Source organism: Somniosus microcephalus, chromosome 34 (assembly GCF_052327205.1).
Source record: "Somniosus microcephalus isolate GS21.2 chromosome 34, FLI_Smic_1.0, whole genome shotgun sequence".
Classification (NCBI taxonomy): domain Eukaryota; kingdom Metazoa; phylum Chordata; class Chondrichthyes; order Squaliformes; family Somniosidae; genus Somniosus; species Somniosus microcephalus.
This window is the reverse complement of record NC_141020.1, coordinates 26,301,785-26,322,924: the sequence shown is the minus strand read 5'-3', so window position 1 is coordinate 26,322,924 and position 21,140 is coordinate 26,301,785. Positions and strand designations below refer to the sequence as shown.

The following is a 21,140-nucleotide window of genomic DNA, read 5'->3' as shown; positions in this document are numbered from 1 at the left end:
ATCCCCAGTGAGAGAGGTTAGTGGTGGGAGAATGGATCCCAGTGAGAGGTTAGTGGTGGGAGAATGGATCCCAGTGAGAGAGGTTAGTGGTGGGAGAATGGATCCCAGTGAGAGAGGTTAGTGGAGGGAGAATGGATCCCAGTGAGAGGTTAGTGGTGGGAGAATGGATCCCATTGAGAGAGGTTAGTGGTGGGAGAATGGATCCCAGTGAGAGGTTAGTGGTGGGAGAATGGATCCCAGTGAGAGAGGTTAGTGGTGGGAGAATGGATCCCAGTGAGAGAGGTTAGTGGAGGGAGAATGGATCCCAGTGAGAGAGGTTAGTGGTGGGAGAATGGATCCCAGTGAGAGAGGTTAGTGGTGGGAGAATGGATCCCAGTGAGAGAGGTTAGTGGTGGGAGAATGGATCCCAGTGAGAGAGGTTAGTGGTGTGAGAATGGATCCCAGTGAGAGAGGTTAGTGGTGGGAGAATGGATCCCAGTGAGAGAGGTTAGTGGTGGGAGAATGGATCTCTAGTGAGAGAGGTTAGTGGAGCGAGAATGGATCCCAGTGAGAGAGGTTAGTGGTGGGAGAATGGATCCCAGTGAGAGAGGTTAGTGGTGGGAGAATGGATCCCAGTGAGAGAGGTTAGTGGTGGGAGAATGGATCCCAGTGAGAGAGGTTAGTGGTGTGAGAATGGATCCCAGTGAGAGAGGTTAGTGGTGGGAGAATGGATCCCAGTGAGAGAGGTTAGTGGTGGGAGAATGGATCCCAGTGAGAGAGGTTAGTGGTGGGAGAATGGATCCCAGTGAGAGAGGTTAGTGGTGGCAGAATGGATCCCAGTGAGAGAGGTTAGTGGTGGGAGAATGGATCCCAGTGAGAGAGGTTAGTGGTGGGAGAATGGATCCCAGTGAGAGAGGTTAGTGGTGGGAGAATGGATCCCAGTGAGAGAGGTTAGTGGTGGGAAAATCGATCCCAGTGAGAGAGGTTAGTGGTGGGAGAATGGATCCCAGTGAGAGAGGTTAGTGGAGGGAGACTGAATCCCAGTGAGAGAGGTTAGTGGTGGGAGAGTGGATCTCAGTGAGAGAGGTTAGTGGTGGGAGAATGGATCCCAGTGAGAGAGGTTAGTGGTGGGAGAATGGATCCTAGTGAGAGAGGTTAGTGGTGGGAGAATGGATCCCAGTGAGAGAGGTTAGAGGTGGGAGAATGGATCTCAGTGAGAGAGGTTAGTGGTGGGAGAATGGATCCCCAGTGAGAGAGGTTAGTGGTAGGAGAATGGATCCCAGTGAGAGAGGTTAGTGGTGGCAGAATGGATCTCAGTGAGAGAGGTTAGTGGTGGGAGAATGGATCCCCAGTGAGAGAGGTTAGTGGTAGGAGAATGGATCCCAGTGAGAGAGGTTAGTGGTGGGAGAATGGATCCCCAGTGAGAGAGGTTAGTGGTAGGAGAATGGATCCCAGTGAGAGAGGTTAGTGGTGGGAGAATGGATCCCAGTGGGAGAGGTTAGTAGAGGGAGAATGGATCCCCAGTGAGAGAGGTTAGTGGTGGGAGAAGGGATCCCAGAGAGAGAGGTTAGTGGTGGGAGAATGGATCCCCAGTGAGAGAGGTTAGTGGTGGGAGAATGGATCCCAGTGAGAGAGGTTAGTGGTGGGAGAATGGATCCCAGTGAGAGAGGTTAGTGGTGGGAGAATGGATCCCAGTGAGAGAGGTTAGTCGTAGGAGAATGGATCCCAGTGGGAGAGGTTAGTGGTGGGAGAAGGGATCCCAGTGAGAGAGGTTAGTGGTGGGAGAATGGATCCCAGTGGGAGAGGTTAGTGGTGGGAGAAGGGATCCCAGTGAGAGAGGTTAGTGGTGGGAAAATCGATCCCAGTGAGAGAGGTTAGTGGTGGGAGAATGGATCCCAGTGAGAGAGGTTAGTCGTAGGAGAATGGATCCCAGTGGGAGAGGTTAGTGATAGGAGAATGGATCCCAGTGGGAGAGGTTAGTGGTGGGAGAATGGATCCCAGTGAGAGAGGTTAGTGGTGGGAGAATGGATCCCAGTGAGAGAGGTTAGTGGTGGGAGAATGGATCCCAGTGAGAGAGGTTAGTGGTGGGAGAATGGATCCCAGTGAGAAAGGTTAGTGGTGGGAGAAGGGATCCCAGTGAGAGAGGTTAGTGGTGGGAAAATCGATCCCAGTGAGAGAGGTTAGTGGTGGGAGAATGGATCCCAGTGAGAGAGGTTAGTCGTAGGAGAATGGATCCCATTGTGAGAGGTTAGTGATAGGAGAATGGATCCCAGTGGGAGAGGTTAGTGGTGGGAGAATGGATCCCAGTGAGAGATGTTAGTGGTGGGAGAATGGATCCCAGTGAGAGAGGTTAGTGGTGGGAGAATGGATCCCAGTGAGAGAGGTTAGTGGTGGGAGAAGGGATCCCAGTGAGAGGTTAGTGGTAGGAGAATGGATCCCAGTGGGAGTGGTTAGTGGTGGGAGAATGGATCCCAGTGGGTGAGGTTAGTGGTGGGAGAATGGATCCCAGTGAGAGAGGTTAGTGGTGGGAGAATGGATCCCAGTGAGAGAGGTTAGTGGTGGGAGAATGGATCCCAGTGAGAGGTTAGTGGTGGGAGAATGGATCCCAGTGAGAGAGGTTAGTGGTGGGAGAATGGATCCCAGTGAGAGAGGTTAGTGGTGGGAGAATGGATCCCAGTGAGAAAGGTTAGTGGTTGGAGAATGGATCCCCAGTGGGAGAGGTTAGTGGTGGGAGAATGGATCCCAGTGAGAGAGGTTAGTGGTGGGAGAATGGATCCCCAGTGAGAGAGGTTAGTGGTAGGAGAATGGATCCCAGTGAGAGAGGTTAGTGGTGGGAGAATGGATCCCAGTGAGAGAGGTTAGTGGTGGGAGAATGGATCCCAGTGAGAGAGGTTAGTGGTGGGAGAATGGATCCCAGTGAGAGACGTTAGTCGTAGGAGAACAGATCTCCAGTGGGAGAGGTTAGTGGAGGGAGAATAGATCCCCAGTGGGAGAGGTTAGTGGTGGGAGAATGGATCCCAGTGAGAGAGGTTATTGGTGGGAGAATGGATCCCAGTGAGAGAGGATAGTGGTGGGAGAATGGATCCCAGTGAGAGAGGTTAGTGGTGGGAGAGTGGATCCCCAGTGAGAGAGGTTAGTGGTGGGAGAATGGATCCCAGTGAGAGAGGTTAGTGGAGGGAGAATGGATCCCAGTGAGAGAGGTTAGTGGTGGGAGAATGGATCCCAGTGAGAGAGGTTAGTGGTCGGAGAATGGATCCCCAGTGAGAGAGGTTAGTGGTGGGAGAATGGATCCCCAGTGGGAGAGGTTAGTGGTGGGAGAATGGATCCCAGTGAGAGAGGTTAGTGGTGGGAGAATGGATCCCCAGTGGGAGAGGTTAGTGGTGGGAGAATGGATCCCAGTGAGAGAGGTTAGTGGTGGGAGAGTGGATCCCCAGTGAGAGAGGTTAGTGGTGGGAGAATGGATCCCAGTGGGAGAGGTTCGTGGTCGGAGAAGGGATCCCAGTGAGGGAGGTTAGTGGTGGGAGAATGGATCCCAGTGAGAGAGGTTAGTGGAGGGCGAATGGATCCCAGTGAGGGAGGTTAGTGGTGGGAGAATGGATCCCAGTGAGAGAGGTTAGTGGTGGGAAAATCGATCCCAGTGAGAGAGGTTAGTGGAGGGCGAATGGATCCCAGTGAGGGAGGTTAGTGGTGGGAGAATGGATCCCAGTGAGAGAGGTTAGTGGTGGGAGAAAGGATCCCAGTGAGGGAGGTTAGTGGTGGGAGAATGGATCCCAGTGAGAGAGGTTAGTGGTGGGAGAATGGATCCCAGTGAGAGAAGTTACTGGACAGAGAATGGATCCCAGTGGGAGTGGTTAGTGGTGGGAGAATGGATCCCAGTGAGAGAGGTTACTGGTAGGAGAATGGATCCCAGTGAGAGAGGTTAGTGGTGGGAGAATCGATCCCAGTGGGAGAGGTTAGTGGTGGGAGAATGGATCCCAGTGAGAGAGGTTAGTGGTGGGAGAATGGATCCCAGTGAGAGAGGTTAGTGGTGGGAGAATGGATCCCAGTGAGAGAGGTTAGTGGTGGGAGAATGGATCCCAGTGAGAGAGGATAGTGGTGGGAGAATGGATCCCAGTGGGAGAGGTTAGTGGTGGGAGAATGGATCTCCAGTGAGAGAGTTTAGTGGTGGGAGACTGGATCCCAGTGAGAGAGGTTAGTGGTGGGAGAATGGATCCCAGTGAGAGAGGTTAGTGGTGGGAGAATGGATCCCAGTGAGAGAGGTTAGTGGTGGGAGAATGGATCTCCAGAGGGAGAGGTTAGTGTTGGGAGAATGGATCCCCAGTGAGAGAGGTTAGTGGTGGGAGAATGGATCCCAGTGAGAGAGGTTAGTGGTGGGAGAATGGATCCCCAGTGAGAGAGGTTAGTGGTGGGAGAATGGATCTCCAGTGGGGAGAGGTTAGTGGTGGGAGAATGGATCCCCAGTGAGAGAGGTTAGTGGTGGGAGAATGGATCCCAGTGAGAGAGGTTAGTGGTGGGAGAATGGATCCCAGTGAGAGAGGTTAGTGGTGGAGAATGGATCCCAGTGAGAGAGGTTAGTGGTGGGAGAATGGATCCCAGTGAGAGAGGTTAGTGGTGGGAGAATGGATCCCAGTGAGAGAGGTTAGTGGTGGGAGAATGGATCCCAGTGAGAGAGGTTAGTGGTAGGGAATGGATCCCAGTGAGAGAGGTTAGTGGTGGGAGAATGGATTCCAGTGAGAGAGGTTAGTGGTGGGAGAATGGATCCTAGTGAGAGAGGTTAGTGGTGGGAGAATGGATCCCAGTGGGAGAGGTTAGTGGTGGGAGAATGGATCCCAGTGAGAGAGGTTAGTTGTGGGAGAATGGATCCTCAGTGAGAGAGGTTAGTGGTGGGAGAATGGATCCCAGTGGGAGAGGTTAGTGGTGGGAAAATGGATCCCAGTGAGAGAGGTTAGTGGTGGGAGAATGGATCCCCAGTGAGAGAGGTTAGTGGTGGGAGAATGGATCCCAGTGAGAGAGGTTAGTGGTGGGAGAATGGATCCCAGTGAGAGAGGTTAGTCGGAGGAGAATGGATCCCAGTGGGAGAGGTTAGTCGTAGGAGAATGGATCCCAGTGGGAGAGGTTAGTGATAGGAGAATGGATCCCAGTGGGAGAGGATAGTGGTGGGAGAATGGATCCCAGTGAGAGAGGTTAGTGGTGGGAGAATGGATCCCAGTGAGAGAGGTTAGTGGTGGGAGAAGGGATCCCAGTGAGAGGTTAGTGGTAGGAGAATGGATCCCAGTGGGAGTGGTTAGTGGTGGGAGAATGGATCCCAGTGGGTGAGGTTAGTGGTGGGAGAAGGGATCCCAGTGAGAGGTTAGTGGTGGGAGAATGGATCCCAGTGAGAGAGGTTAGTGGTGGGAGAATGGATCCCAGTGAGAGAGGTTAGTGGTGGGAGAATGGATCCCAGTGAGAGAGGTTAGTGGTTGGAGAATGGATCCCCAGTGGGAGAGGTTAGTGGTGGGAGAATGGATCCCAGTGAGAGAGGTTAGTGGTCGAGAATGGATCCCAGTGGGAGAGGTTAGTGGTGGGAGAATGGATCCCAGTGAGAGATGTTAGTGGTGGGAGAATGGATCCCAGTGAGAGAGGTTAGTGGTGGGAGAATGGATCCCAGTGAGAGAGGTTAGTGGTGGGAGAAGGGATCCCAGTGAGAGGTTAGTGGTAGGAGAATGGATCCCAGTGGGAGTGGTTAGTGGTGGGAGAATGGATCCCAGTGGGTGAGGTTAGTGGTGGGAGAATGGATCCCAGTGAGAGAGGTTAGTGGTGGGAGAATGGATCCCAGTGAGAGAGGTTAGTGGTGGCAGAATGGATCCCAGTGAGAGGTTAGTGGTGGGAGAATGGATCCCAGTGAGAGAGGTTAGTGGTGGGAGAATGGATCCCAGTGAGAGAGGTTAGTGGTGGGAGAATGGATCCCAGTGAGAAAGGTTAGTGGTTGGAGAATGGATCCCCAGTGGGAGAGGTTAGTGGTGGGAGAATGGATCCCAGTGAGAGGTTAGTGGTGGGAGAATGGATCCCAGTGAGAGAGGTTAGTGGTGGGAGAATGGATCCCAGTGAGAGAGGTTAGTGGTGGGAGAATGGATCCCAGTGAGAGAGGTTAGTGGTTGGAGAATGGATCCCCAGTGGGAGAGGTTAGTGGTGGGAGAATGGATCCCAGTGAGAGAGGTTAGTGGTCGAGAATGGATCCCAGTGGGAGAGGTTAGTGGTGGGAGAATGGATCCCAGTGAGAGATGTTAGTGGTGGGAGAATGGATCCCAGTGAGAGAGGTTAGTGGTGGGAGAATGGATCCCAGTGAGAGAGGTTAGTGGTGGGAGAAGGGATCCCAGTGAGAGGTTAGTGGTAGGAGAATGGATCCCAGTGGGAGTGGTTAGTGGTGGGAGAATGGATCCCAGTGGGTGAGGTTAGTGGTGGGAGAATGGATCCCAGTGAGAGAGGTTAGTGGTGGGAGAATGGATCCCAGTGAGAGAGGTTAGTGGTGGGAGAATGGATCCCAGTGAGAGGTTAGTGGTGGGAGAATGGATCCCAGTGAGAGAGGTTAGTGGTGGGAGAATGGATCCCAGTGAGAGAGGTTAGTGGTGGGAGAATGGATCCCAGTGAGAAAGGTTAGTGGTTGGAGAATGGATCCCCAGTGGGAGAGGTTAGTGGTGGGAGAATGGATCCCAGTGAGAGAGGTTAGTGGTGGGAGAATGGATCCCCAGTGAGAGAGGTTAGTGGTAGGAGAATGGATCCCAGTGAGAGAGGTTAGTGGTGGGAGAATGGATCCCAGTGAGAGAGGTTAGTGGTGGGAGAATGGATCCCAGTGAGAGAGGTTAGTGGTGGGAGAATGGATCCCAGTGAGAGACGTTAGTCGTAGGAGAACAGATCTCCAGTGGGAGAGGTTAGTGGAGGGAGAATAGATCCCCAGTGGGAGAGGTTAGTGGTGGGAGAATGGATCCCAGTGAGAGAGGTTATTGGTGGGAGAATGGATCCCAGTGAGAGAGGATAGTGGTGGGAGAATGGATCCCAGTGAGAGAGGTTAGTGGTGGGAGAGTGGATCCCCAGTGAGAGAGGTTAGTGGTGGGAGAATGGATCCCAGTGAGAGAGGTTAGTGGAGGGAGAATGGATCCCAGTGAGAGAGGTTAGTGGTGGGAGAATGGATCCCAGTGAGAGAGGTTAGTGGTCGGAGAATGGATCCCCAGTGAGAGAGGTTAGTGGTGGGAGAATGGATCCCCAGTGGGAGAGGTTAGTGGTGGGAGAATGGATCCCAGTGAGAGAGGTTAGTGGTGGGAGAATGGATCCCCAGTGGGAGAGGTTAGTGGTGGGAGAATGGATCCCAGTGAGAGAGGTTAGTGGTGGGAGAGTGGATCCCCAGTGAGAGAGGTTAGTGGTGGGAGAATGGATCCCAGTGGGAGAGGTTCGTGGTCGGAGAAGGGATCCCAGTGAGGGAGGTTAGTGGTGGGAGAATGGATCCCAGTGAGAGAGGTTAGTGGAGGGCGAATGGATCCCAGTGAGGGAGGTTAGTGGTGGGAGAATGGATCCCAGTGAGAGAGGTTAGTGGTGGGAAAATCGATCCCAGTGAGAGAGGTTAGTGGAGGGCGAATGGATCCCAGTGAGGGAGGTTAGTGGTGGGAGAATGGATCCCAGTGAGAGAGGTTAGTGGTGGGAGAAAGGATCCCAGTGAGGGAGGTTAGTGGTGGGAGAATGGATCCCAGTGAGAGAGGTTAGTGGTGGGAGAATGGATCCCAGTGAGAGAAGTTACTGGACAGAGAATGGATCCCAGTGGGAGTGGTTAGTGGTGGGAGAATGGATCCCAGTGAGAGAGGTTACTGGTAGGAGAATGGATCCCAGTGAGAGAGGTTAGTGGTGGGAGAATCGATCCCAGTGGGAGAGGTTAGTGGTGGGAGAATGGATCCCAGTGAGAGAGGTTAGTGGTGGGAGAATGGATCCCAGTGAGAGAGGTTAGTGGTGGGAGAATGGATCCCAGTGAGAGAGGTTAGTGGTGGGAGAATGGATCCCAGTGAGAGAGGATAGTGGTGGGAGAATGGATCCCAGTGGGAGAGGTTAGTGGTGGGAGAATGGATCTCCAGTGAGAGAGTTTAGTGGTGGGAGACTGGATCCCAGTGAGAGAGGTTAGTGGTGGGAGAATGGATCCCAGTGAGAGAGGTTAGTGGTGGGAGAATGGATCCCAGTGAGAGAGGTTAGTGGTGGGAGAATGGATCCCAGTGAGAGAGGTTAGTGGTGGGAGAATGGATCTCCAGAGGGAGAGGTTAGTGTTGGGAGAATGGATCCCCAGTGAGAGAGGTTAGTGGTGGGAGAATGGATCCCAGTGAGAGAGGTTAGTGGTGGGAGAATGGATCCCCAGTGAGAGAGGTTAGTGGTGGGAGAATGGATCTCCAGTGGGAGAGGTTAGTGGTGGGAGAATGGATCCCCAGTGAGAGAGGTTAGTGGTGGGAGAATGGATCCCAGTGAGAGAGGTTAGTGGTGGGAGAATGGATCCCAGTGAGAGAGGTTAGTGGTGGGAGAATGGATCCCAGTGAGAGAGGTTAGTGGTGGGAGAATGGATCCCAGTGAGAGAGGTTAGTGGTGGGAGAATGGATCCCAGTGAGAGAGGTTAGTGGTGGGAGAATGGATCCCAGTGAGAGAGGTTAGTGGTAGGGAATGGATCCCAGTGAGAGAGGTTAGTGGTGGGAGAATGGATTCCAGTGAGAGAGGTTAGTGGTGGGAGAATGGATCCTAGTGAGAGAGGTTAGTGGTGGGAGAATGGATCCCAGTGGGAGAGGTTAGTGGTGGGAGAATGGATCCCAGTGAGAGAGGTTAGTGGTGGGAGAATGGATCCTCAGTGAGAGAGGTTAGTGGTGGGAGAATGGATCCCAGTGGGAGAGGTTAGTGGTGGGAAAATGGATCCCAGTGAGAGAGGTTAGTGGTGGGAGAATGGATCCCCAGTGAGAGAGGTTAGTGGTGGGAGAATGGATCCCAGTGAGAGAGGTTAGTGGTGGGAGAATGGATCCCAGTGAGAGAGGTTAGTCGGAGGAGAATGGATCCCAGTGGGAGAGGTTAGTCGTAGGAGAATGGATCCCAGTGGGAGAGGTTAGTGATAGGAGAATGGATCCCAGTGGGAGAGGATAGTGGTGGGAGAATGGATCCCAGTGAGAGAGGTTAGTGGTGGGAGAATGGATCCCAGTGAGAGAGGTTAGTGGTGGGAGAAGGGATCCCAGTGAGAGGTTAGTGGTAGGAGAATGGATCCCAGTGGGAGTGGTTAGTGGTGGGAGAATGGATCCCAGTGGGTGAGGTTAGTGGTGGGAGAAGGGATCCCAGTGAGAGGTTAGTGGTGGGAGAATGGATCCCAGTGAGAGAGGTTAGTGGTGGGAGAATGGATCCCAGTGAGAGAGGTTAGTGGTGGGAGAATGGATCCCAGTGAGAGAGGTTAGTGGTTGGAGAATGGATCCCCAGTGGGAGAGGTTAGTGGTGGGAGAATGGATCCCAGTGAGAGAGGTTAGTGGTCGAGAATGGATCCCCAGTGGGAGAGGTTAGTGGTGGGAGAATGGATCCCAGTGAGAGAGGTTAGTGGTGGGAGAATGGATCCCCAGTGAGAGAGGTTAGTGGTAGGAGAATGGATCCCAGTGAGAGACGTTAGTCGTAGGAGAACAGATCTCCAGTGGGAGAGGTTAGTGGTGGGAGAATAGATCCCCAGAGGGAGAGGTTAGTGGAGGGAGAATGGATCCCAGTGAGAGAGGTTATTGGTGGGAGAATGGATCCCAGTGAGAGAGGTTAGTGGTGGGAGAATGGATCCCAGTGAGAGAGGTTAGTGGTGGGAGAATGGATCCCAGTGGGAGAGGTTAGTGGTGGGAGAAGGGATCCCCAGTGAGAGAGGTTAGTGGAGGGAGAATGGATCCCAGTGGGAGAGGTTAGTGGTGGGAGAATGGATCCTCAGTGAGAGAGGTTAGTGGTGGGAGAATGGATCCCAGTGGGAGAGGTTAGTGGTGGGAAAATGGATCCCAGTGAGAGAGGTTAGTGGTGGGAGAATGGATCCCAGTGAGAGAGGTTAGTGGTGGGAGAATGGATCCCAGTGAGAGAGGTTAGTGGTGGGAGAATGGATCCCAGTGAGAGAGGTTAGTTGTAGGAGAATGGATCCCAGTGAGAGAGGTTAGTGGTGGGAGAATGGATCCTAGTGAGAGAGGTTAGTGGTGGGAGAATGGATCCCAGTGAGAGAGGTTAGTGGTGGGAGAATGGATCCCCAGTGAGAGAGGTTAGTGGTGGGAGAATGGATCCCCAGTGGGAGAGGTTAGTGGTGGGAGAATGGATCCCAGTGAGAGAGGTTAGTGGTGGGAGAATGGATCCCCAGTGGGAGAGGTTAGTGGTGGGAGAATGGATCCCAGTGAGAGAGGTTAGTGGTGGGAGAGTGGATCCCCAGTGAGAGAGGTTAGTGGTGGGAGAATGGATCCCAGTGGGAGATGTTAGTGGTCGGAGAAGGGATCCCAGTGAGGGAGGTTAGTGGTGGGAAAATCGATCCCAGTGAGAGAGGTTAGTGGTGGGAGAATGGATCCCAGTGAGAGAAGTTACTGGACAGAGAATGGATCCCAGTGGGAGTGGTTAGTGGTGGGAGAATGGATCCCAGTGAGAGAGGTTACTGGTAGGAGAATGGATCCCAGTGAGAGAGGTTAGTGGTGGGAGAATGGATCCCAGTGGGAGAGGTTAGTGGTGGGTGAACCGATCCCAGTGGGAGAGGTTAGTGGTGGGAGAATGGATCCCAGTGAGAGAGGTTAGTGGTGGGAGAATGGATCCCAGTGAGAGAGGTTAGTGGTGGGAGAATGGATCCCAGTGAGAGAGGATAGTGGTGGGAGAATGGATCCCAGTGGGAGAGGTTAGTGGTGGGAGAATGGATCTCCAGTGAGAGAGTTTAGTGGTGGGAGAATGGATCCCAGTGAGAGAGGTTAGTGGTGGGAGAATGGATCCCAGTGAGAGAGGTTAGTGGTGGGAGAATGGATCCCCAGTGAGAGAGGTTAGTGGTGGGAGAATGGATCCCAGTGAGAGAGGTTAGTGGTGGGAGAATGGATCCCCAGTGAGAGAGGTTAGTGGTGGGAGAATGGATCCCAGTGAGAGAGGTTAGTGGTGGGAGAATGGATTCCAGTGAGAGGTTGTGGTGGGAGAATGGATCCCCAGTGAGAGAGGTTAGTGGTAGAAGAATGGATCCCAGTGAGAGAGGTTAGTGGTAGGGAATGGATCCCAGTGAGAGAGGTTAGTGGTGGGAGAATGGATCCCAGTGGGAGAGGTTAGTGGTGGGAGAAGGGATCCCCAGTGAGAGAGGTTAGTGGAGGGAGAATGGATCCCAGTGGGAGAGGTTAGTGGTGGGAGAATGGATCCCCAGTGAGAGAGGTTAGTGGTGGGAGAATGGATCCCCAGTGAGAGAGGTTAGTGGTGGGAGAATGGATCCCCAGTGAGAGAGGTTAGTGGTGGGAGAATGGATCCCAGTGAGAGAGGTTAGTGGAGGGAGAATGGATCCCAGTGAGAGAGGTTAGTGGTAGGAGAATGGATCCCAGTGAGAGAGGTTAGTGGTGGGAGAATGGATCCCAGTGAGAGAGGTTAGTGGTGGGAGAATGGATCCCCAGTGAGAGAGGTTAGTGGTGGGAGAATGGATCCCAGTGAGAGAGGTTAGTGGTGGGAGAATGGATCCCCAGTGAGAGAGGTTAGTGGTGGGAGAATGGATCCCAGTGAGAGAGGTTAGTGGTGGGAGAATGGATTCCAGTGAGAGGTTGTGGTGGGAGAATGGATCCCCAGTGAGAGAGGTTAGTGGTAGAAGAATGGATCCCAGTGAGAGAGGTTAGTGGTAGGGAATGGATCCCAGTGAGAGAGGTTAGTGGTGGGAGAATGGATCCCAGTGGGAGAGGTTAGTGGTGGGAGAAGGGATCCCCAGTGAGAGAGGTTAGTGGAGGGAGAATGGATCCCAGTGGGAGAGGTTAGTGGTGGGAGAATGGATCCCCAGTGAGAGAGGTTAGTGGTGGGAGAATGGATCCCCAGTGAGAGAGGTTAGTGGTGGGAGAATGGATCCCAGTGAGAGAGGTTAGTGGAGGGAGAATGGATCCCAGTGAGAGAGGTTAGTGGTAGGAGAATGGATCCCAGTGAGAGAGGTTAGTGGTGGGAGAATGGATCCCAGTGAGAGAGGTTAGTGGTGGGAGAATGGATCTCCAGTGAGAGTGGTTAGTGGTGGGAGAATGGATCCCAGTGAGAGAGGTTAGTGGTGGGAGAATGGATCCCAGTGAGAGAGGTTAGTGGTGGGAGAATGGATCCCAATGAGAAAGGTTAGTGGTTGGAGAATGGATCCCAGTCAGAGAGGTTAGTGGTGGGAGAATGGATCCCAGTGAGAGAGGTTAGTGGAGGGAGAATGGATCCCAGTGAGAGAGGTTAGTGGTGGGAGAATGGATCCCAGTGAGAGAGGTTAGTGGAGGGAGAATGGATCCCAGTGAGAGTGGTTAGTGGTGGGAGAATGGATCTCCAGTGGGAGAGGTTAGTGGTGGGAGAATGGATCCCAGTGAGAGAGGTTAGTGGTGGGAGAATGGATCCCCCGTGAGAGAGGTTAGTGGTTGGAGAATGGATCCCAGTGAGAGAGGTTAGTGGTTGGAGAATGGATCCCAGTGAGAGAGGTTAGTGGTGGGAGAATGGATCCCAGTGAGAGAGGTTAGTGGTGGGAGAATGGATCCCAGTGAGAGAGGTTAGTGGTTGGAGAATGGATCCCAGTCAGAGAGGTTAGTGGTGGGAGAATGGATCCCAGTGAGAGAGGTTAGTGGAGGGAGAATGGATCCCAGTGAGAGAGGTTAGTGGACAGAGAATGGATCCCAGTGAGAGAGGTTAGTGGAGGGAGAATGGATCCCAGTGGGAGAGGTTAGTGGAGGGAGAATGGATCCCAGTGGGAGAGGTTAGTGGTGGGAGAATGGATCCCAGTGAGAGAGGTTAGTGGAGGGAGAATGGATCCCAGTGAGAGAGGTTAGTGGTGGGAAAATGGATCCCAGTGAGAGAGGTTAGTGGTGGGAGAATGGATCCCAGTGAGAGAGGTTAGTGGAGGGAGAATGGATCCCAGTGAGAGTGGTTAGTGGTGGGAGAATGGATCCCCAGTGAGAGAGGTTAGTGGTGGGAGAATGGATCCCCAGTGAGAGAGGTTAGTGGTGGGAGAATGGATCCCAGTGAGAGAGGTTAGTGGTGGGAGAATGGATCCCCAGTGAGAGAGGTTAGTGGTGGGAGAAAGGATCCCAGTGAGAGAGGTTAGTGGACAGAGAATGGATCCCAGTGGGAGTGGTTAGTGGTGGGACAATGGATCCCAGTGAGAGAGGTTAGTGGTGGGAGAATGGATCCCAGTGAGAGAGGTTAGTGGTGGGAGAATGGATCCCAGTGAGAGAGGTTAGTGGTGGGAGAATGGATCCCAGTGAGAGAGGTTAGTGCTAGGAGAATGGATCTCCAGTGGGAGAGGTTGGTGGTGGGAGAATGGATCCCAGTGAGAGAGGTTAGTGGTGGGAGAATGGATCCCAGTGAGAGAGGTTAGTGGTGGGAGAATGGATCCCAGTGAGAGGTTAGTGGTGGGAGAATGGATCCCATGGGGGAGAGGTTCGTGGTGGGAGAACAGATCTCTAGTGAGAGAGGTTAGTGGTGGGAGAAGGGATCCCAGTGAGAGAGGTTAGTCGTAGGAGAACAGATCTCCAGTGGGAGAGGTTAGTGGAGGGAGAATAGATCCCCAGTGGGAGAGGTTAGTGGTGGGAGAATGGATCCCAGTGAGAGAGGTTAGCGTTGGGAGAATGGATCTCCAGTGAGATAGATAAGGGATAACCAGTGGATGTGGTGTATTTGGACTTTCAGAAGGCTTTCGATAAGGTCCCGCATAAGAGTTTAGCGTGTAAAGTTAAGGCACATGGGTTTGGGGGCAAGGTGCTTGGACTTGTTGGCAGACAGGAAGCAAAGAGTTGGAATAAATGGGTCTTTCTCCAAGTGGCAGGCAGTGACTAGTGGGGTACCGCAGGGATCGGTCCTAGGACCCCAGCTATTCACAATATACATTAATGATCTAGACGAGGGAACTAGATGTAATATCTCCAAGTTTGCAGACGACACAAAGCTGGGTGGGCGTGTGTGCTGTGAAGAGGATGCCGAGAAACTCCAGTATGATTTGGACAGGTTGGGTGACTGGGCAGATGCATGGCAGATGCAGTATAATGTGGATAAATGTGAGGTTATCCACCTTGGTGGCAAAAACAGGAAGGCAGATTATTATCTGAACGGCAATAGATTGGGAGAAGGGGAAGTGCAACGAGACCTGGGTGTCCTTGTGCACCAGTCGCTGAAGGTAAGCATGCAGGTGCAGCGGGCGGTTAAGAAGGCAAATGGTATGTTGGCCTTCATAGCGAGTGGATTCGAGTACAGGAGCAAGGATGTCTTGCTGCAGTTGTACAGGGCCTTGGTGAGACCACACCTTGAGTATTGTGTGCAGTTTTGGTCGCCTTATCTGAGGAAGGATGTTCTTGCCATGGAGGGGCTGCAGCGAAGATTCACCAGGCTGATACCTGGGATGACAGGAATGACGTATGAGGAGAGATTGGGTCGATTGGGCTTATACTCGCTGGAGTTTAGAAGAATGAGAGGGGATCTCATTGAAACTTATAAAATTCTAACAGGACTAGACAGACTAGATGCAGGAAGGATGTTCCCGATGGCGGGGGAGTCCAGAACCAGGGGTCACAGTCTAAGGATAAGGGGTAAGCCATTTAGTACAGAAATGAGGAGGAATTTCTTCACCCAGAGAGTGGTGAACCTGTGGAATTCTCTACCACAGAAGGCAGTAGAGTCCAATTCATTAAGTATATTCAAGAAGGAGTTAGATATATTTCTTAAGGCTAAAGGGATCAAGGGATATGGGGAGAAGGCAGGGACAGGGTACTGAATTTGGATGATCAGCCATGATCTCATTGAATGGCGGAGCAGGCTCAAGGGGCCAAATGGCTTACTCCTGCTCCTATCTTCTATGTTGCTATGTTTCTATGAGAGGTTAGTGGTGGGATAATAGTGCATTCATCTCAGCCCCTAGGTGGCACTATTATCAGATACCAACTTTGAAACTCGGGATTTAATTCATCCAGAAAAGTTAAAATATATATAAAGTTCAGTCTAGGCTCAGATGTGGCATCTTGGGAGAGAGAGGGGATGCCTACCTACCATGGGCCATGGGAGTGTCGTCCAGCCAGGAATCAGTATGTTCAGGAGGTGAGGGGGAGAGAACTGCTATGAATAAATATATTTTCTAAAATGGATGATAGTGTCATTGAGACAGATGGCGGGGGGGGAGTTCAAGTTTTTAACCTAAGGCACAGTCCCCTCTGAGTCAGGAGATTGTGGTTAAAAGCCCGGCACCAGAGACTTGCGCACATAATCCAAGCTGACACCTCAGTGCAGTGCTGAGGGAGTGCTGCACTGTCGGAGGTGCCGTCTTTCGGATGAGACGCTAAACCGGGGCCTCCTTTGCCTGTTCGAGCGGACGTAAAAGATCCCACGGTACCGGTTGAAGAAGAGCAGGAAATTCTCCTGGTGTCCCTGCCAACGTGGTCACTTATTCGTTTGCTGTTTACGGGAACATGTGGTGCACCGATTGGCTGCTGTGCTGACTTACGTAACAGTGAACGTAAGCTCTCACTAACGTCCTGAAAGTTTCAGGCTTCCAGTAATAATTGGACCACTTTGTTGCATAACACTTGTTAAGGCTCGGCTGTTTGTGATTAGCTTTAGTAACGGCCCTGCCTGGAGGAGTCCAGGAAAAAAAAATGTGGCGGTTGTTGCAGCTTAATTTCCAGTAATCTGCTGGGATGTTGCATGTACATCAAATTCCAGGACAAAGGCACTGGGAGAAACCGATCAGCAAGATTGTCCGCACAGTGCATTCTTTAATCGCTTTAATTTCCACCCAAATTTCCCCTCCTCCTTACCACACCTCACTAAGCTGCTGATCAAAATCTTCCTGTGAATAGAGCCTGAACTTTTCTTGTTCCTTAATTGGCACCTAGTTTGCTAATGATTTTTCTTCTTTTTTTCTCCCCCTCAGGATGTGGGCGTTGCTGGCAAGGCCCCATTTAGCGGCCCGACCTTAGTTGCCCTTTGAGAAGGTGGCGGTGGGCTTTCTTGAACCGCTGCAGTCTGTATGGTGATAGTGCTCCCACGGTGGTGTTAGGTAAGGAATTCCCGCTGGAGCACGTCGGCCGGCAGCTCCTCGGCGGGAAGGAATTCAGACTGGGAGGAGGGGAGCCGAGCATGGCGGCCAGAGGCCGACCCGTGAGAGGGAGAAGCAGGCCCCGGGCCGTGGAGCGTGGAGCCGGCGACGGTGAGGAGGAGGCCGCGGCGACTGGAGCATTCACATCCCGACGATGTGTTCGGCGAATCGGGCGGAGGCAGCGCAGCGCAACGAGCAGCAGCAGCAGCCACGACGACACGCTGCAGCACATCGGCCGGCAGCTCCATGGCGGGTAACTCGCAGTCCGACTGGGAGGAGGGGAGCCGGGCATGGTGGCCAGCGGTCGGATCATGAGCGGGAGAAGCAGGCCACCACACGTGGAGCCGGCAACAGTGAGGAGGAGGCCGCGGTGACGAGGAGGACGGAGCGGCTGAGGGACATCGGGCTCCCACTGCCACGGGAAGCCATTGTATTGACTCTGAACGCGGTGCTGTATGTATAGCTGACGCGTCCCGATGGGGAACAAGCATTCCATTGTATTTGTACTTGTACTGGTTACATCTGGCAAATAAAACTGAACTGAACTGAACTGAACTGAACTGACAATATAGGAACGGTGTATTTGTCCAAGTCAGGATAGTGCATAACTTAGGGCTGACGGTATTTCCACAACTTTCTGAGTGTTGCCCATTGTAGTCCTGCAAAGGGGTTTTCCTGCCATCTCGCTGTGAGTGTTTGTCTAGTGTGCCCTATATGATTTCTCAATTGCTTTTCATTACCTCTCATTACTGTTCAGGTGCCTGACGCATCTGAATCAAAGCCAACGATTAGGTTTTAAGTACTTCATTGGCTTCGTATTAATGTCTCTGAAGCCAGGAACCTCACATTCATTGTACGTGACACAAACCTGTCCGACCTGTTCCAATCCCTGGCTTTCTACGAGAAACAACCCTCAGGGTATATTTCGTTCTGTTCGTAGGAAAGCTTTTTTCATTAGAATTTAAGAAATTCCAAATTGAGAACCAGTTTGGCCCATCAAGCCCACTCCGTTGCCTTGGCTCAGTGGGTCGCACTCTTGCCCTCTGATCCAGGAGGGTTGGAGTCCCACTACAGAGTCCTGAGCACAAAGTCGAAGCTGACACTCCAGTGCGGCACTGAGAGAGTGTGAGATGTTAAACCTGCCCTTTCAGCTGCATGTAAAAGATCCCATGGCCACTATTTCGAAGAGTTCTCCCCGGTGCCCTGGGGCCAATATTTATCCCTCAACCAACATCACTAAAACAGATGATCTGGTCATCATCACATTGCTGTTTGTGGGAGCTTGCTGTGCACAAATTGGCTGCTGCATTTCCTACATTACAACAGTGACCACACTTCAAAAAGTACTTCATTGGCTGTAAAGCACTTTGGAATGTCCTGAAATTGTGAAAGGCGCTATAGAAATGCAAGTCTTCCTTCCAGAGACTGCGTACGATTACACGGGCTTCCACTGCCATCTGGTCATTACTTTTTTAAGATACTTCCAATCCTGTTTCTGCCCCCGCCACAGTACCGAAACAGCTCTCATCAAAGTCACAAATGATTTCCATTGTGACTGTGACAAAGGTAAACTATCCCTCCTCGTCCTTCTTGACTTGTCTGCAGCCTTTGACACGGTTGACCACTCCATCCTTCTCCGACGCCTCTTCACCATCATCCAGCTGGGTGGGACTGCACTCGCCTGGTTCCATTCTTATCAATCTAATCATAGCCAGAGAATCACCTGCAACGGCTTCTCTTCCCGCTCCCGCATCGTTACCTCTGGTGTCCCCCAAGGATCGATCCTTGGCCCCTCCTATTTCTCATCTACATGTTGCCCCTTGGCGACATCATCCGAAAACACAGCGTCAGTTTCCACATGTACACTGACGACACCCAGCTCTACCTCACTACCCTTCTCTCGACCCCTCCACGGTCTCTAAATTGTCAGACTGCTTGTCCGACAGCCAGTTCTGGATGAGCAGAAATTTTCTCCAATAAAATATTGGGAAGACCGAAGCCATTGTTTTCGGGCCCCGTCACTGACTCCATCCCTCTCCCTAACATCTGTCTGAGGCTGAACCACACTGTTCGCAACCTTGGTGTCATATTTATCCCTAAAATGAGCTTCCGACCTCATATCTGCAGCATAACAAAGACCGCCTACTTCCACCTCCATAACATCGCCCGTCTCCGCCCTCGCCTCAGCTCATCCGCTGCTGAAACCCTCATCCATGCCTTTACATAAGAACATAAGAACATAGACATAGGAGCAGGAATAGGCCATTTGGCCCCTCGAGCCTGCTCCGCCATTCAATAAGATCAAGGCTGATCTGATCTTGGCCTCAACTCCACTTCCCTGCCCGCTCCCCATAACCCTCGACTCCCTTACCATTGAAAAATCTGTCTATCTCCACCTTAAATATATTCAATGACTCAGCCTCCACAGCTCTCTGGGGAAGAGAATTCTGAAGATTCACGACCCTCTGAGTGAAGAAATTCCTCCTCATTTCTGTTTTAAATGGGTGCCCCCTTATTCTAAAATTATGCCCCCTAGTTCTAGATTCCCCCACGAGGGGAAACATCCTCTCTGCATTTACCCTGTCAAGCCCCCTCAGAATAGAAACATAGAAGATAGGAGCAGGAGCAGGCCATTCGGCCCTTCGAGCCTGCTCCGCCATTCAACGAGATCATGGCTGATCATCCAAACCCTAGCACCCGGTCCCTACACCGACAGCCATCCCACCCAAGCCCTATCCCCGTAACCCCACATATTTAATCCCCCCTAACACTAAGGGCCAATTTTTATCATGGCCAATTAACCTAACCCGCACATCTTTGGACTGTGGGAGGAAACTGGAGCACCCGGAGGAAACCCACGCAAACACGGGGAGAATGTGTAAACTCCACACAGACAGTCACCCGAGGCCGGATTTGAACCCGGGTCCCTGGCGCTGTGAGGCAACAGTGCTAACCACTATGCCACCGTGCTGCCCACTTATATGAATCTTATATGTTTCAATAAGATCCCCTCTCATTCTTCTAAACTCCAATGAGTATAGGCCCAACCTGTTCAACCTTTTTTCATAAGACAACCCCTTCATCCCAGGAATCAACCCCATGAACCTTCTCTGAACTGCCTCCAATGCAAATATATCCTTCCTTAAATAAGGAGACCAAAACTGTACGCAGTACTCCAGGTGTGGTCTCACCAACGCCCTGTACAGTTGTAACAGGACTTCCCTACTTTTATACTCCATTCCCTTTGCAATAAAGGCCAACACTCCCTTTTCCACCTTCCTAATTACTTGCTGTACCTGCATGCTAACATTTTGTGATTCATGTACAAGGACCCCCAGAACCCTCTGTACCTCAGCATTTTGTAATCTCTCCCCATTTAAATAATATTAGATTTGTCATTTTTCCTACCAAAGTGGATAACCTCACATTTTCTCACATTATTCTCCATCTGCCAGATTCCTGCCCACTCACTCAGCCTGTCTATATCCCTTTGAAGATTCTTTGCGTCCTCCACACAATTTGCTCTCCCACCTATCTTTGTATCATCAGCAAATTTGGCTACATTACACTCGGTCCCCTCATCCAAGTCTTTAATATAGATTGTAAATAGTTCATCCCTGCGACACCCCACTAGTTACAGTTTGCCAACCTGAAAATGACCCATTTATCCCGACTCTCTGTTTTCTGTTAGTTAGCCAATCCTCTATCTATCTATTACCCCCAACCCCGTGAGCTCTTACCTTGTGTACTAACCTTTTATGTGGCATCTTATCAAATGCCTTCTGGAAATCCAAATACACTACATCTACTGGTTCCCCTTTATCCACCTTGCACATTACATCCTCAAAGAACTGCAGCAAATTTGTCAAACATGATTTCTCTTTCATAAAACCATGCTGACTCTGCTTGACCATATTATGATTTTCTAAATGTCCTGCTACCACTTCCTTAATGATGGACTCCAGCATTTCCCCAATGACAGATGTTAGACTAACTGGTCGATAGTTGCCTGGTTTCTATCTCCTTCCTTTCTTAAATAAGGGCGTTACATTTGCGGTTTTCCAGTCTGTTGGGACCGCTCCAGAACCCAGGGAATTTTGGTAGATCACAACCAATGCATCCACTATCTCTGCAGACACCTCTTTTAAGACTCTAGGATGCAGGCCATTGGGTCCAGGGGACTTGTCCACCTTTAGTCCCATTAGTTTGCCTAGTACTTTCTCTCTAGTGATAGTCATTGTTTTAAGTTCCCCCCACCACCCCAATAGCCCTTGATTATCCATTATTGGGATGCTTTTAGTGTCTTCTACCGTGAAGACTGATACAAAATATTTGTTCAAAGTCTTCGCCATTTCCCTGTTTCCCATTATTAATTACCCAGACTCATCCTCTAGGGGACCAACATTTATTTTAGCTACTCTCTTCCTTTTTATATACCTGTAGAAGCTCTTACTGTCTGTTTTTATATTTCTTGCTAGCGTACTCTCATAAGCTATCTTCTCTCTCTTTATCATTTTTTTAGTTGTCCTTTGCTAGTTTTTAAAAATTTCCCAATCCTCTGGACTTCCATTATTCTTCGCAACATTGTATGATTTTGTTTTCAATTTGATACCATCCTTTACTTCCTTAGTTAGCCACGGATGGTTTATCCTTCTCTTAGAGTTTTTCTTTCTCACTGGAATATATCTTTGCTGAGAGTTATGAAATATCTCCTTAAATGTTTGCCGCTGCTATTCTACAGTAATATATTTTCCCAGTCCACTTTAACCGAGTCTGCCTTCATACCTTTGTAATTACCTTTATTTAAGTTCAGGACACTAGTTTGAGACCTAGTTTTCTCACCCTCAAACTGAATTTGAAATTCTACCATGCTATGATCACTCTTCCCAAGAAGATCCTTCACTTCGAGATCATT

The 21,140-nt window shown here is 51.2% G+C and overlaps 1 long non-coding RNA gene across 1 annotated transcript in view; it reads left to right on the top strand.

Annotated features, from left to right (window-relative positions):
- Nucleotides 1–16,779, top strand: part of LOC147096897 (uncharacterized) — a 67,121-nt gene extending 50,342 nt beyond the window's left edge. The window contains exon 2 of the long non-coding RNA XR_015074524.1: nt 16,061–16,779. This is a non-coding gene — a long non-coding RNA (uncharacterized LOC147096897). The remainder of the gene's footprint in view (nt 1–16,060) is intronic.
- The last annotated feature ends 4,361 nt before the right edge of the window (nt 16,780–21,140 follow it).